We start from the raw sequence: 16,020 nt of genomic DNA, 5'->3' as shown, positions 1-16,020 counted from the left end.
TATTTTCTTAATCAACAAGTAATTAAGTAAAAATTCTATCACTATCCTAGACTAGTGTTTGTCAGAGAGTGGTTTCCAGCCCACAGTATCAATACTTCCTAGGAATGCTTTAGAAACAAAGATTCTTGGTATCATTCCAGTGATTCCATATGATTCATGTTAAGAGCTAAGACTCACTGAGTTAGAGTTTTAAAAATATATATTTAAAGAAAAAGAAGGATCCAGCACAGTGGTACACACCTGTAATCCCAATAACTCAGGAGGCTGAGGCAGGAGGATCACAAGTCCCAGGCCAGCATGGTCAGTTTAGCAAGGGCCTGCCTCAAATTAAAATAAAAATGGCTGGTATTTTGCATTCAATCCCCAGTACTCCCCCACATACACAAAATCAGGGTCGGGGGAATCCTACTGAGCATTAATAATTCTAAAAATTGTCTCTAACAATAGTTCCTAGGAAGGAAAAAAAACATATTGCCTTTGGTCATTGTAACATGTAACCAAAAGAGCCAGGTTTTAAAGTTGCCCAGTCTTTCAAGTGACATTTTCCATGTACACAGGCTCCAGAAGGCCAGCCAGTTAGTAACAGCCTCTTTGCAGAGACCAAGCTTCTGAAAGGTCTTTTTATCTCTAAAAACCAACCACTGAGCCCCACACTTCCCAAATGTTCAATTTGCTGTGTTCAACCCTTTCATATTGCTCAGCTCTAGACAGGTAGTAGTGGCCACTTCTTTCAAGTTCCCATGCAAAAAGTTGGGCTGAGTGATGAGGGCACACCTCTAATACCTACAGGGTAGACAGGTGTGGTACAAGTATGAGGTGAGATGATGCTGACCTGTAAAGGCTCTGACATACACTCGCCATGTGCAGGCCTGCCTTCTGCCCGGTGAGGTCCATAGGACCTCAATGACCTGCAGTGACTTAGTCCAGCCCTTCCTCTGCACACAACCTGTTCAGTTTAGGCCATCCAAGGGAAGGGCAAATACCCAGGAGCAGAGATTGATCTACAGACAATTCAAGTACAGCTCACTCCCTTGGTAGCATACTTTTAGTGCTTTGAAAAGAAGGCACAGGGGGTTGAGGCACAGATCAGTGAATGAAATATGTGCCTAGCATGCTCAAGGCCCCTGGGTTCCATCCCCAGCACAGGGGAAAAAAAATCATGGCATCATAAAATGAAACAAAGATGCTTCCAGGTGAAGTCATGAGGTACATGTGTTCTAGAGAAGGGTATTAGTGGATCTGCTTCTTGATTGTCTAGGAAAGATATGAAATATCTCAACATCATTTACCTATATCTTATTTTCCATGCTAGGAGTTTCTCTTGTATGAATCATAGTGGAGAAATGTTGTATATTTATGTGTCTATCTAGCATCTACTAAGGCTATCAGTATGTCACTCTGCAGGCAGAAATATGTAAGCTGGGTTGCAAAGCTCACAGCTGTAGGTGGGGGAGGCGCAGGCATGTGTAGGTGTGTGTGTATGCGTGCGCGCGTGCGCGCGCACACACACACACACACACACACACACACTGCTGTGATTCTATAATGAAACTCTGTACAAATTTCCAGGAGAACTCAGGGTGGTGGTGGGGATCAGAAAGGTCTCCCGGGGACATGACATTGAGTTGGGTCTCTAAGGCTGGATCCATGTTTACCAGGCAAAAAGAGATGAGGAACTCTTCCTGAAATGCATACATGGTCTGCCAACCAAACACACTCTGGCTCCCAACAGCATTATGGAAATAAAAATGAATTAGTTGATATTTGGAAGGAGACCCAAAACATCCAAATGTTCAGAATACATCCTGTTATACTTTCTATAAATGGACATTGGTACAACTGATGCTGTAGTCCAGAAATCAAAATTTGTTGTCAACCAAAAAATACTTTTGGAGGGCCTAGTGTTCTAGGCACTGGGAATATAGCTGTTAACAAATTCCTGTATTTTGACTGGGCATGGTGGTGCACATCTGTAATCCCAGCAACTTGGGAGGCTGAGGCAGGGGGGTTGTAAGATCAAGGTCAGCCTGGGCAACTTAGTGAGATCTTGTCTTAAAAAAAAGAGCTGAAATTCACTGAGCTGGATTTTAAGCCTTTAAAAAAGGGTTGTGTGTGTAGCTTAGTTGTATACCAGCTCTGGGTTCAATCCCCAGTACCACAGAAAGGGAAAAAAAAAGGACTATATTTGGATCCATTGGCACATTCTGGTGGTATCTGGACCATACACAATAAACAAAGAAATAAGGGGAAAATAAATCAGGTTAAGAGGATGGAAGAGGGAGTGATAGGATAAGACTATATAAGGAGGACAGGAAAGAACTTTTCTAGTGAGTGACCTCTGAGAAGAGGCCTGAATGAATTAAGAGGTGGTTATGTAGGTGTCCTGGGGGTTGAAAGGGATTCCCAGGCAGAAAAGCAGTGAGTTCAAAGGACCTTGGGCTGGAATGCACCTGTGCTAAAGAAACAGCAAGAGGCAAGTGAGTGAGCGAGCAGAATGGCTAGTGATGGAGGTGGGAGTTGCAGAGGGTGGCCCCATTCACAGGTCATGTAATGCCTCTGCATTTTATCTGCGTGAAAAGTAATTTGTCAGATTTTGAGTAGAGGAGAATCTGACATATGTTTTGGAAGGAAAACTCTAACTGTACTTTTTTTTTTTTAATGCTTCTTTTTTTTTTTAAGAGAGAGTGAGAGAGGAGAGAGAGAGAGAGAGAGAGAGAGAGAGAGAGAGAGAGAGAGAGAGAATTTTTAATATTTATTTTTTAGTTCTCGGAGGACACAACATCTTTGTTGGTATGTGGTGCTGAGGATCGAACCCGGGCCGCACGCATGCCAGGCGAGGGCGCTACCGCTTGAGCCACATCCCCAGCCCTTAATGCTTCTTTGACATGCCAAGAGACTGTCTAAGATTAGGACCATCCAGACCCCTCCTACAACAATTCTTTGGTTGCATCTAATAAGTTCACAAATATTTGTGGTGATCTACACATGACATATTCTCTTCCATGTAGGAAGTTTCCAAAGGAAGAACTATAAATGTTGAATGAAAGCATTTTAACTGTGCTGGCAATAAAAATCCAAGAAACTAAAATTCCAATGACATATAGTATGTTTTCTATCAAATTGACAGAGAGTTTAAAAATAAACAACAACAAAAAGAATACGAAGTATTAGAGGAGGTCCAGTAATTGGGTCTTCTCACATGTTGATTGTTGGAGTAGAGATTGGTCCAAGTTTTCTGGAGGGTACTTTGGCCTAAGGTTGGTGTACACTGAAATTATGCCAGAGAAATGACAAGAGAAGCATTAAAAATGTAAGTCTTATCTAGAATGCTGAAACCAGGAATGGGGGTTGATTACATAAGTTATGTCCATATTAGGAAATAGTATACCACTTTAAAATCACGTTGAAAGAGACAGAGTTGGGGAAGTGTTTATGATGTATAACTAAGTGAAAAAAATAGTATTAATACATATGATAATTTTTTAAAAATTATTTAAATTTTTAACTATGTAATAAATTCACTTGGTTTAAAAAGAAAAAAGTGTGAATGAAAAAAATCAGCCTCCCATTCTTGTCTTCCTAATCCCTTACCAGAGACATCAAGCACCAGATGGGCCTTAGGAACTATATTTTCAGCTTCTTTCGCATCATTCTAGATAATTTCTTATGTATCCACATATAAATGCAAATATATAATACTTTTCCTTTCCCCCATTGCATAAATGGGAGTATTTAATTTTTTATTTTAGTAAAAGTCATTTACCAAAATAATTATGAACTGAAGATGTAGCTCAGTGGTAGAGCTTCTGCCTAGCATGCGCAAGGCCCTGAGTTCAATCCCCAGTACTGAAAAACAAAACAAACAAACAAAAAACCCCTAAACTTTATTCCTTCTTTTCCCCTTTGAGTTGGGGATCTCATTTAATTATTAAGGCTGGTCCCACCTTTGCCATCTTCCCTTCTCAGTCTTATGAGTTGCTGCTTTAGGCATGTGCCGCTGCACCCAGCTATTATTCCTTTAAAAAACAAAAACAAAAACAAAAACAAAAACTGCAATGTACTGCATAGTTTGGATATAACTGAATTTATTTAATTAGCCCTCCTACTTGGCATTTTGGCTATTTCCTTTAAAAAAAGAACTTACAAATAGAACTGCTGCCAGGCATGGTGGCACACACCTGTAATCCCAGCAGCTCAGGAGGCTGGGGTAGGAGGATAGCAGAGTTCAAAGTCAGCCTGAGCAATTTAGGAAGACTCTAAGAAATTTTGGGAGACTGTGTCTCTAAATAAAATATAAAAAGAGCTGAGGATGTGGCTCAGTGGTTGAGTGTCCCTGGAAAAATCCCTGTACAAACAAACAAAACACACAAAAGAACTGCTATGTATTACCTGATATTAATCATTTTACACCATAAAATTTGTAGGATAAATTCCCAAAAGTGGAGTTTTTGAGTCAAACATTATGTATTATTTTCATAATTATGGTCTTATTGTCCTTACATCTTTTAAAAAAATATTTATACTTAACTTTTAGGTGGACACAATATCTTTATTTTACCCTTATGTGGTGCTGAGGATCGAACCCAGTGCCTAGAGTATGCTAGGCAGCACTCTACCACTGAGCCCAACCCTAGGTCCTCCCCTTACATCTTGTACCAATTCAAGCTTCAGTTGGTGATATATGTTAGAAACTGCTCTTAGCCTCATTGCCCCCCCCCCCGCCCCCAAGCAAGCAAAGGTGATTTCAAACTTTTGGATTTTTGCCAATGTGAATGGTATTGCAGTGTAGTATTGGTTTTCATTTCTTTGTTTATGTCCAAAATTGAATGTCTTTTCAAATGTTTAGATATCTTTGGGTCTCTTTTTCTACTGTTTGTATGTTAGCTTTGAGAAATGCTCATTCATGTATTCATCCATTCATAATGTAAATGCCAAAGGAGTTCTGACTCTTCAGTATCCAGGGCAGTTCTTGGAGAGGGGGGCCTCAACTTGGGACAAGTGGGGTCCTTGGCATATGTGGCAGAAAGAATTTCAGCATGCACCAATTAGAGACGGATTTATTTAGGAATCCAGGTATGCCAGATGTGGTGGCGTACACCTGTAATCCCAGCGACTCACAAGGGTGGATGCAGGAGGATGGCAAGTTTGGATCAGCCTGGGCAATTTATAAAGACCTATCTATCGCAAAGACCTATCAGTTGTAGAATGTCCTGGCTTCAATCCCTGTTTAAAAAACAAAACAACAAAAAAACAAAGGAAAGCTGATACACATTCAAGGGAGAATGTGGGCTACCTTCTATGTTGAAAGTGAGAAGCTTCTGGGGTGAAACAAACAAAAAATATTCAAGAGAAAATGTGGGCCATCTCTAAAGGGAAATAGAGCAACTCCTCGCTCTTGCCCGAACTAGAGGAGGAGACAGGGCGGAGTCACGCAATTTCGCGCCTGTTTTTCTTGCGCTTGCCCATTACGCTTACATCCTGTTAACTTTTTGCCTTGAGGACTCTGGCCCAGGACGTGAGCCTCGCTGCCCAAGAGTTGCTTGTTTTGCATTTCAGAGGTTCATGGGTGGTTCACGGGTGGTTCCTGCATTCCGACAGTTCTGGGTGCTTCTCTTTTGAAACTCAGTAATCTGATTTTTCAAATCCCTGTCTCAACAGACTTAGTACAGGTAGATTTGAGGGACTCAGGCCCTGCCCTCCCTGAACACGCTCCCTGGTGAGGACAAAGATTTTGAACTTTTAAACCATTTATGGAAGGCTTACATACATTTATGTATTTCTGCACCTATATATGTAATATACATGGAAAAAGGCTTAGCTATATACTGAAATTAACAGAAATAATCTTTAAAGCGAAGTGATTATTTGTTCTTCTCTCTATAGTTAAACTTTTTGTAATGTACATATATTGTAGTGGAAGTTGGGTGATTTCTCCTTTGTTCATTTTCTGAATTTTTAAAGATTTTGTAAAAACAGGGAACATTTTTGATTTTTACAATTAGGAAAAAGAAATAATACGAAAACACCATGCGTACATACATAAACACGTTTACCTATATTTTAAATATAAAAAAGAAGCAGAAGACTTCTTTCTCTTTGACGACTAGCAGTTTGAAGAGGCAGTGGTAGAAATGTTTCAGAGCTCTTGCGTGGCTGGCTGGTCAGTGTTTCTAGTTCCAGTGCAGACTTCGCTCACCAGAAAAACCTAATACTTGTCTCTCTTTAGCTAGACAGCCTCAATTGCATCTGACAAAACAAGAACCCAGGAGTATTTTGTGCAAATCATATCCCAGTGTCCAAGCTGCAATTTCCCTTTTCCGAGGCCAACATCAGGCTTAGTATCCAAGAGCGACCCCTGTTGGTGCAATTTGAGTATGGTTCAGTATTCATGAGCTTGGTCAGGGTGAGGAGGATTGAGGTTTTAGGTTTTGCTTGTCTGCCTGAAACCCTGAGGGCCACAGTCCACCCACATGGCTGCATCCTGCTTCCCAGCTCTCCTTGCTTCCTCACTCCCTAGATTTTCCTGGGAAAGCCAGGACTGGGGGCTTGGCATATAGAGTCACAGTTGTGGACAGCCTTTAGACTCTGTAGGGGAAGCTTCTGTAGGGGCTGGAGGGCTCACTGTGCTAGTCAGCAGGTAGAGTGTGGTGACCCTTGCTTTGAGGGGCAAACGTGAAATCCAGCCAGCCAAATAGAAAATTCCAGACATGGGCAGCAGTGAATGGATGTATTACATGGGATGTGGAGAGGGGCTGTATCCTTGCTGAAGAAGGTGGCTGGAGAAAAATGTGGAGAAGGGAGGAAGGGCAGGGCTCTGGATGAAAGATCATAGCACTTCTGAGTATTTTTCTTCTTTCTGGAGACTCAGCTGAGGGGTTCTGGCAAAACCCAGAAAGCTAACAGCTCCCTTCTTTTGACTAGCTCTTATCTCTGCATTTAGAAGACCCTGGATTTAGGAAAGTGTGGATAGTAAATCCACCAGGTTAATGTTGCCAATGTTATTCTTTAAAAATTTAACCAGCACACCCCGTCCATCACTGTGCACTGAATGCAAGTGCTGAGTGGAGTTCTGGCTGGAGAATCTGGTTTTAAATGTGAAGAGCCTGTTTGTAATTCATCACCATTTCTCTTTTCCCCTGGGTATTGGTCTATGATAAAGAAAACTGGATACCAGAGGAATGTGCTGGGCACTTCTGTGCTTGGAGAAAGCATGACTAAGCACTTCCCAGGGCCCATCCCTGGGAAGGCAAGAATCTTTCTTTAATGCTTCAGTTCTCAGATGCCTGCTGAGCTGGCCTCTCATCAGAATGCTGCCTGGTTGCATTCATATTTTGAGCCTCAAATGTACTCTGTGTCTACGGGAGAGGGTAAAAATCTTACTTGTCACTTCAAGCTGGGCTGATCCAAGGCTGTCCATCTGGGTCAAATGCTCAGTATCTTCCCTCTTGCTTCTCACAAATGTTTGTGGGTTGGGTGTCAGGGTGCTTCATAAGAAAGGAAAGGAAACAGGAATCATGGTATGAGGACTCAGTGGGGACACTGAGATAGGTTCCATTTTATTTTCCAGGAAAGGACAGTGTGGGAAGTGAGGCTTGCTATAGATTCAGCTCATTACTTCCTAAGAAGTTAAGGAAGGGTTGAGAATCTTGATCATTGTCTCCAGTAAGGATCAAGTCCAGCTTTCTAGAAAGGCCTGGAGATGGAATGATGGGCTTCTCTGGCTTAGTCAAATGACCGAAAGTTGTCCTAGCCCAGCGGATATGATCAAAGACATCCAAAGCTTCTGTTTGGCCATAGTCTGGACCAAAAGCCCACACTTAGATTCCATGTAATGCAGAGTTGATTCTCACACCACACTGGATGGAAAAAAGAAGGAAATGTGTATTCTAGGAGGCTCCAGCGAAACTAGGGGAAGGGTCTGAGTGGCAAACTAGAAAAGGGAAAGGACGGAGAATAGACATCAAAGTCCTATTTTTTTTTTACAGATTAAAACAAACAAACAGAAAACAAACAAATAAACCTCCAAACCATCCTGAGATCCAGAGAGAGGAAGTAGCTGGCCCAAGGTCACATAGCAAGTTAATGGCAGAATTAAGAGGGGATTCCAGATTTCCTGGGGAATTGTTGTCATGGGCTCTTTCCATTAGTACTATTTTCGTGGGCAGGAGAATATCTCACTGATCCTTCTTGCTTTGATCCTTGAGAAATTTGGCCTGTCCAGTCCAAGAAGTGCAGAGCCCTCCTGCCCAAATGGGAAGCACTCTAATTTACTGAGCACCTGTTAAGTGCCTGGAACTCATAATTCCTTGATGTCATTTAAATTCTCTCACTAGTCTTGTGAGAACCCATTTTTCTGGTGTAGAAACTGAGGCTCAGAGGGGTTAAGACCCTTGCCCTGTGGTTACATAACTGGCATGTCTAAATCCAGTTTCAAACCAAGGTCTCTAGTTGAAAGCCCACACATTTTTCTCTTGGAGGAATTGCTAAGACAAAGACCAGAATCTTTATGTCCACTTTTTTTCTCATGAGTTACTGGGGGGGTGGGGTGTCGATTCTGAGACTTCGCAGCCCGGAATCCCGGCGATTCTGTGGCATACATACAATGGCTTTTCTCCTTTCTCCGAGCCTGTTCTTTGGGAAAATCGCCGGTGAAAACCGGGGTTCATGCCTGAGCAGGCTACCCCAGCCCTCCAGGCCGGGCGTGCTCCCGGCGCTCCACCTTGTCCCGGGCTCCAGCGCCCTCGCCCGGCGGCCGCTGCGGGTCTCGCGCACCTGGCTCTGGGGCTCGGGTCTGCGTCTCCGGGAGCCGCCGCCAGAGCCGGCCCGGCCCCGGCCAGGGCGCAGGGCCCCCGCCCCACTTCTGCAGGGGGGAGGACGCCTCTTCCGAGGCAGGGGGGAGCTTCGGTGCCGCGCGAGCGCAGGGGCTGGGGTGGGGGGGAGGAGTCAGCCTATAAAAGCGGCTATAAAAGCGGCCGCTGGGTCTGGAGACTGCGAGTGAGCGCGAGCAGATCCTGGCTCAGTGCAAGCGGGCGAAGCTGTGTGCGCAAAGCGGCGCGCGGGTGCAGTGGCCGGGCACCGGGAGCTAGCCAGGTTGAGTGGGCTTAGGTCTGAACCGCGACTTCCCAGACTTCCCTGCTTGCCAACGCTCCAGGAGCTCTCGGCGCCCAGTGGTCAGCGAACGAACGTCTAGGCTGTTGCGCTCCTGGCCGGCGAGGCGTGGCAGTCCCAGTCACCGACCCGGAGGTAAGAGGGCCCGGCCGGGGTCTCCATGGCTTCTCGGCCGACCCCAGCCTCGGAGGGGAGGGAAGAACCCGGGTCCCACGCCTCTGCCCGGTTTAGGGGAAGTGTTTACCGCCCTCGGCTTCTGTTTGTCCCTGTGCTGTGTAGTCTGCCTCTGTCTGTCCATGCGTCTGTTGATGGGCACACGCCCCTGTCTCTGTCCCCTGTGGGATATCTCTACGATCTGTGATTCTTTACAAGCGGCAGGTGTCAGGGGGCGCTGGTGTCCCCAGAGCACATTCAGCGGGAAACAGATATCTGCTTTCGGTAGATTTCCCCCTTTCTGAATGTCAAGGGAGACTAGAGCCCCGGACAGTATCTCGCCAAAGAGGGACTGTCTTGAGGGACCAGGACTCGGACAGAGCCCAGCCATTAGGGAGCCAGCTCAGACTGTGCACTAGTGGGCGTGCGCCTAGCAACAGGTCTTCTCCCTGCTGCTTCTGGCTCAGCACGGTCTTCACTCCGGTTTCCCATCGTCTCCTCCAGCCTCTCAAGACAACGTTAGGCACCCAGAGACAAGCTAGAGCGGGGCGGGCAGAGGCAATTGGGTGTTAGATGACCGAGGGCCCCTGCTGATATTTAGACTGAGATGCTAAACTGGCTGCGCTGGAAGATTTGCTGGTCCTTGGCAAGGGACACCGGTCTGCTGCGAGATGGGTTGCATTAGGTTGAGAGGAAAGACAGGATCCTGGAAGGGTCGTGGTCAGGTCTCCAGCTCTCCGCTTTGGAACCGAGGGCCAGTGACATTCTGGAATGGACCCCATGGGATGCATAAGCTCATGAGAATGGAGCGCACTGCGCCCGGGTCCCTCAGCCGCAGACTCGCTCTCAGCAACCGCCGCCGTTCCCCGAGGGTCGGATACCACGGCCATCCCAGGCGTGCAGCCAGCAGCCGGGTTTGAGGTTCTGAGTCCTGCTCCGAGCAGCCAACCCTGTCCCCAGGTAAGAACTCCCTTTCAAAACTAACCTTTTGATGTGTGAGCCAGTGCCTGGCTGCAGCCCCATCCCGGAGACGGTGAGCCCGGGAGCGGGTCCCTCAGTCTCCGCGGTCTGGATAGGGATTCCAGGCGCGCCCGAGGGCGGGGAGCCGGCGGCGCTGCGTGTCCAGGCGCGGCGCCACCATGGACAGCTCCCAGCCACTTCCTCCACTCGGGGTCTGTGGCCCTGGGTCTCCCGGGAAGTCACCCGCTTTCCTGTCAGATCCAAGGTATTGGGGCTCTGCAAAGAAGAGAGGAACTGACAGTAAGCGGGGACCCTTGGTGTTCTATCCCCAGGCGGCACAAACTGCTCAGGAGGTCGCTTACCCTACCGCAGTATGTGGTTTGTGACCAGTTCCTAGCAGAGCCTGCAGCTGCCTCTGTAGGACGTCTCCGTGTCGCCTGGGGCTTCCTTGGCTTCTTTGGGACAACACTGGGACCCTTCAGAGGTGTTATGAATGTGTGACCCTTGAGTATCTGACAAAGGCAGTGAGATAATGCCAGAATGAACTCAAACGGCTTTCTATGTAGGACATAAGGTCGTGTGTTCTATCTTTAAATTATTTAATAAACATAATTTTGGGAGAATATATGAGTTTCACAATTAATGCCAGGATAGAGAAGAATTCAAATAGAACAAATGTACAAAAAATGCATTTGAATGCATTTGCCAAGGCAACTATGCTATTTTGTGATCCTAATAGTTTCCTCCAAAGGGATAATGAAGCAGCTTTCAAAGGCTCCTCGGTAGCCCAGTAGATGAATGTTCAAGTTGGTTACTTGGAAACAGGAAGAGAAAACCTGTGGGAGTTAATCTGTACACCAAATTAAACATCTCTCTCCTCCAGTAAGAAATGACACTCTATGGGGTTTTTCTTTTTGTCATCACTATCTACACAGAGGTGTGTATTTCCCTTTATTTTACAATTATAAGAAACTCGGGAGGTCTTTTCTGTTTGTGATGAATGAAGACTGACAGGGGTAAAAATAATAAGACAAGTCTTTTTGTTTTGAGACAATGTCTGTGACTTTTGGAAAGTCAGTTACAGTTTTTGTTGCTGTTTCCTCATCTGTAAACTGGGAATAATACACTCTACCTTTCAGGATTGTTATGAGACTTAAATGACACAGTTAAGTTTTTAGTCTAGTCTTGGGCACAGAGAATACTTCTAAAATGCTATTGATTATAGATATATTTTAAAGATATTTGTGCATTTTTTTGAACTATGTTCTCTGTACTCTCTCCTAACCTAATAACTATTTGATAGGGACCCTATCTTCACTCTATTTTCACATTCAAGATCTCGTTGATGGAATTGATGAAAGAGCTGACATTGATAGCAGTGCCAAAAACATTCATATTTAAAGATAGATGGAAGACTTTTTTTATGTGACACAAATCAGTTAACTATCTTTCCCACTTATTCCACTTTAGAGGAAAGATAAAAGTCATTTTCAAAAGATGTTCACAGTTCTCTGTTTCAGATAATTAATTCTTCCTAATTTTTCTCTCATAAGAATTCAAGATCTTATAAGAGTTCTTATTGTCTTTCTTGATATTGGAGGAGAGGTCCCCAAACCCAGTTCCTGGGTTGCTCCAGGCTGAGTGTAGGCTAGCTGTGTTGTCAGGCCTGGTCAAGGAGGCCATGAGTGGTAATTGTTATGCAAGAGGCATATTTCTTCATGTCAGAGACTGGCTTGAGTGTGAGATCCTGGCCAAGACACTTGTTCACACTTTTTTTTAGTCCCCGCTGAATTTAAAAGGCCCCATTTCTGACACATTACAGAAATTTGGATAATGAAGTTGTAAAGTACTCAATTTTCCACTCATATTTCTTTACCCCCAAAGTGTGTGTGTGTGTGTGTGTGTGTGTGTGTGTATGCACACATGCCAGTTTCACATTTTGGTGCCCTTAGATTTTCCTTCTTTTTTCTCCCTTAATAGATCAAAAGGAATCCTAGCTTCCTCCATCTGAAAGGAGTAAAGCTCAGGAATAGTCTATGGACACTGGGAGTCTTTCTGAGACTTTCATCCACTGGTGATATGACTAGAGCAGAAGGACATTTTCCCCTGGCTGACCTTGAAGTCCAGGCTCTCTTCTGTGGACTCCCATGCAGATTCCAGTTCGCAGCATACTCATGACTTTATGGTAAGAAAACTATTGAACTATGGATTAGTCTTGATCAGCAGGACCCCTGAGGGATGGGGGAAGTGGCATGAGTGGAGGTAAGGAGCTTTTCGTTGGTTCTGTGGCAGCTTGTCTGTTGCAACAGTGTCTGAGTCCCCAGAGACAGATAGATCAAATGGCAACAGTGACATTTAGTGATAAAGGCCAGTGGGATGGGAAAGGTGAGTTTAGTGACTCTCATTAGCCTCCTTTGAAGCCTGCCACTTCAATGACCTCCATTAGTAACTCTGTGGTGTGGGCAGAGCAGTATCATTTGATGGATTAAATGCATTTGTAGTTATAGCTTAAAAGAGAAACTCAAGTATATAAGGTGGGTTCCTAAAAGGGAAAAAAGTTATATTTGTGGGCTGCATCCACAAGATTCAATATCCATAAAAAGTCCAGGCTGCACATATTACATATATCTTTGTTCATGGTGGCAAATACCCAGATGTTTGATCTTACTTGGGTAATGCATTTGCTGTCCCCCTTCCCCCATGGTTATGTGAAAATAGAATGAAGATAGGGTCCCTATCAAATAGTTTTTAGGTTAGGAGAGAGGAAGAGACCATAGTTCAAAAAATGCACAAATATCTTTAAAATATATCTAGAATCAATGGCATTTTAGAAGTATTCTGTGTGCCCAGCACTAGGCTATATTTCAGTTTCCTTTGGACACTGAATGTGAAAGGACCTAATTTTTACTCTCTTGTATCTGCTTGGGTCAGAAGGAGGATAACAGTGGCCATGGGTACTGGAGGAGACTTCTCAGTGCTACTTTTCCTTCTGTTATTTTGCTAGCAGCTCCGCGGGGTCTGAGCCTCCTTCTTGCTCACTTTGCAAATTTGGGTAGGATGATGGTTATCATGGTGACTTTTATTAATCTCTGTACCTTCTTGTTCAGCCACTTCCTTCAGCACCATTCTAGCCTCTCTGGTAGGGTCCCTGGTCCTTTTTTTCCCCCTATTTGCTCTGATGCCAGGCTTTGTTCAAGCTTGCTTCTTTGGATGGCAGGCTGCTTGCAGAGAAATGTCATCAAATATACATTCACCGCCTGCTTAGTTCCCTCACTGCCAAGAAATACACATACCCACCCAGCAGGAGAGGAGCTCCTGCTCCTCCCCATCCCTGTTATTTTTCCAGGACCCATTTCTAGGCTCAGCTTGGCTCCTCTAGACTCTGCTTGGCTCCAGGAATCTGAATACATTCTTCTCTTTCCACCCCTGCAGGTGAGTGAGCCTTGGAAAGCAAAGGCATAGAGGCACCTGTGCAGAGCAAGGTTCCCTCTCCCCAGCTCTGGACAGCCTGGCTCCTTGCATTGAGGAATTGCTGAGGCATTATCTTTGAATCTTTTGCAAGGGCAGCTGTATCATGAGTTTAGATACAACTTGAGTTTAAAGTGCTTGGACCAGATAACTGTTTTTGAAAACCCTCTGTATTTCTTTCTCTTGGCTGTCTGTTAAAGAGCTTAGCTATTAAGCATTTTGTGTTACAGGGAAGCAAGGTCCACAGGCTGGTGGTTCTGGCACAGAGAGTCTCCATCTTGTTTCTAGGCATTATGTTGGGGCAGGAGGGCTGCAGGCTTCCTCAACAAACTGCTTCACTGATAGTCCTCTCTGGGCTGGGAAGTCCCTGCTATTGGTCTGACTCTTCGTGGCTGCAAGGTATGGACACAGCCCCAGGAACTGAGGACAGTGCAGTGGCTTCCTTTTCTGTGGCTTTGCCAGTTAGGAAAGATGAGACCCATTGGAGTGTTCCTTGGGGACTGGATTAAAGGTGATGCATTGTGACTCTGCTCTCTACCTGGACCAACTGACAAAGCTTGGGCAGGTTCCTCGGCTCCTCTAGTCTTCTATTTCTTTACTGAAAAATGAAGGGATTAAGTTAGATGGTCCTTCTTGGACTTGAATATGCAAATGAGCCAGAGAGACACTTGTTAACGTGTGAGTTCTGATTAGGCACATCTGGGGTGAAGGCTGAAGGTCTGCCTACTTGGTGTTCTTCCTTCTTTCCTTCCTTTCTTCCTCCCTCCCTTTTGTCTTTCTTTGTTCAGTACTGGGGATTGAATCCAGGGATTCTACGACTGAGCTGTTCTCTCAGCACTTTTCATTTTTTATTTTGAGACAGGGTCTTGCTAAGTTGCCCCGACTGGCCTGGAACTTGTGATCCTCCTGTCCCAGCCTCCTGAGTGGCTGGGAGAGGATCTGCATTTTTAACAAGCTCCCAGGTGATTGCTTCTGGCCCTGAGTTCCCTTCAAGTGGTGAGTGCCTACATCACCATTGACTTTCTAACTCATTTTGGTGTCATTTAAGTCAATTTCTGATGTCCAAGTCATCGACTCCATCTGTCCTTTCCTCTCCTCGTGACCTTTTATTGACCCTTCAAATTCTTGGAAATAATCATTGTCACTCCTAAGCTGCCTTATCGGCAGACTAAATATCTTGAACTTCTTTAAGTTTCCTCCTTTCCTTGTCATAATAAATTTGCAAAGCTTTCTGGATGAAGTTACTTTTAAGTGAAAGACCATTGTGCAAATGGCAATTTATCTTTGCCTGGCAGAGGCATTTGAATGTAATTTTGGTGGTATTAAGAGATCACTTGGGAATTTCATCAAACTCTGGTCCCAGACACTGAGAATGCATGTTTACATTTAAACAAGTTTTCTTGAGTCAAAAAAGATCACTTTTTTTTTAACCTGAAAATGAAATTTAAAGCCCAGTTTTGTTCTTCAGCTTCCTTCCCTGCAGCATTCTTGGGTGGATAAACTGGCCATTGCAAATACATTCTGTGAGCCCAAGATGCAGGTTTGCAATTGCATTGTTATTTACCACCATATATGGAAACCAAAACCAAATAGAGTACACATTTTTGATTATCTTCTTTATGGCAGGCCCTGAATTAGCCACTTGGAAGGCAAAGTTGAAAACATGGTCCTCAATCTCAAGGAGCTAACAGTCTAGTGGGGGAGATAGATATGGAAGATAGGAGTTTCCCTGCAGTGTGATGGGGACCAGGACAGATGGGTCACAAGGGCAGAAGTCAGATTACCTACTAGGAGATGAAGGACGTTAAATCAGAGGAAAGTTCACTGAGAAGCGGGAAGAGGTGAATCTCAGAGGGTCAACAGGAGTTCTCGGCAGTTTTTAGCTTAGGCAAAGGTGGAATTTGGAAAATGGAGTTTGGAGACATTCCACAAAGCAGAGGGCACAGGGAAAAATCTAGAAGCTCAGACAGGCCTAGCTGCTGCATCTCTCACAACTTCTTAGGTACATGAAGCTCCTTAACTGGCTCAGGTCCCTTCCCCGTACTGTCCTTAGGCTACATGGTGTTGAACAATGAGTCCTTCTGAGCAGCCGTCAATCTTTGGGGCTTTTAGTCTCCGACACCAGTGGTTTAAAATGACTTTAACTGTGAAATGCTTTATTTCAACAAAACTGACTAAATCCAGTTTATAAACCAAATAAAAAATGTCGGTGGTTGGTGTTGGGGCTGGATTTTTGTCTTGAGGCCCCCCCAAGGGGTTCCATGGAGCTCTGAGGGCTCCTAGGCAAGCAGTTGGAAAAACTTTGTTGCAGATCATTTTGTTTTGCCTTTG

General features: G+C 44.7%; 1 protein-coding gene across 1 annotated transcript in view; it reads left to right on the top strand.

Annotated features, from left to right (window-relative positions):
* The first annotated feature begins 9,034 nt into the window (after positions 1–9,034).
* CEMIP (cell migration inducing hyaluronidase 1) overlaps positions 9,035–16,020 on the top strand; it is a 171,489-nt gene continuing 164,503 nt past the window's right edge. The window contains exon 1 of the mRNA XM_081290099.1: positions 9,035–9,243. The gene's annotated coding sequence lies outside the window, so the exon portion shown is untranslated. The remainder of the gene's footprint in view (positions 9,244–16,020) is intronic.

The sequence above is a fragment of the Spermophilus citellus genome (assembly GCF_964194105.1).
Source record: "Spermophilus citellus genome assembly, chromosome: 4".
Taxonomy (NCBI): Eukaryota; Metazoa; Chordata; class Mammalia; order Rodentia; family Sciuridae; genus Spermophilus; species Spermophilus citellus.
This window is presented reverse-complemented; position numbering and strand designations above follow the sequence as displayed.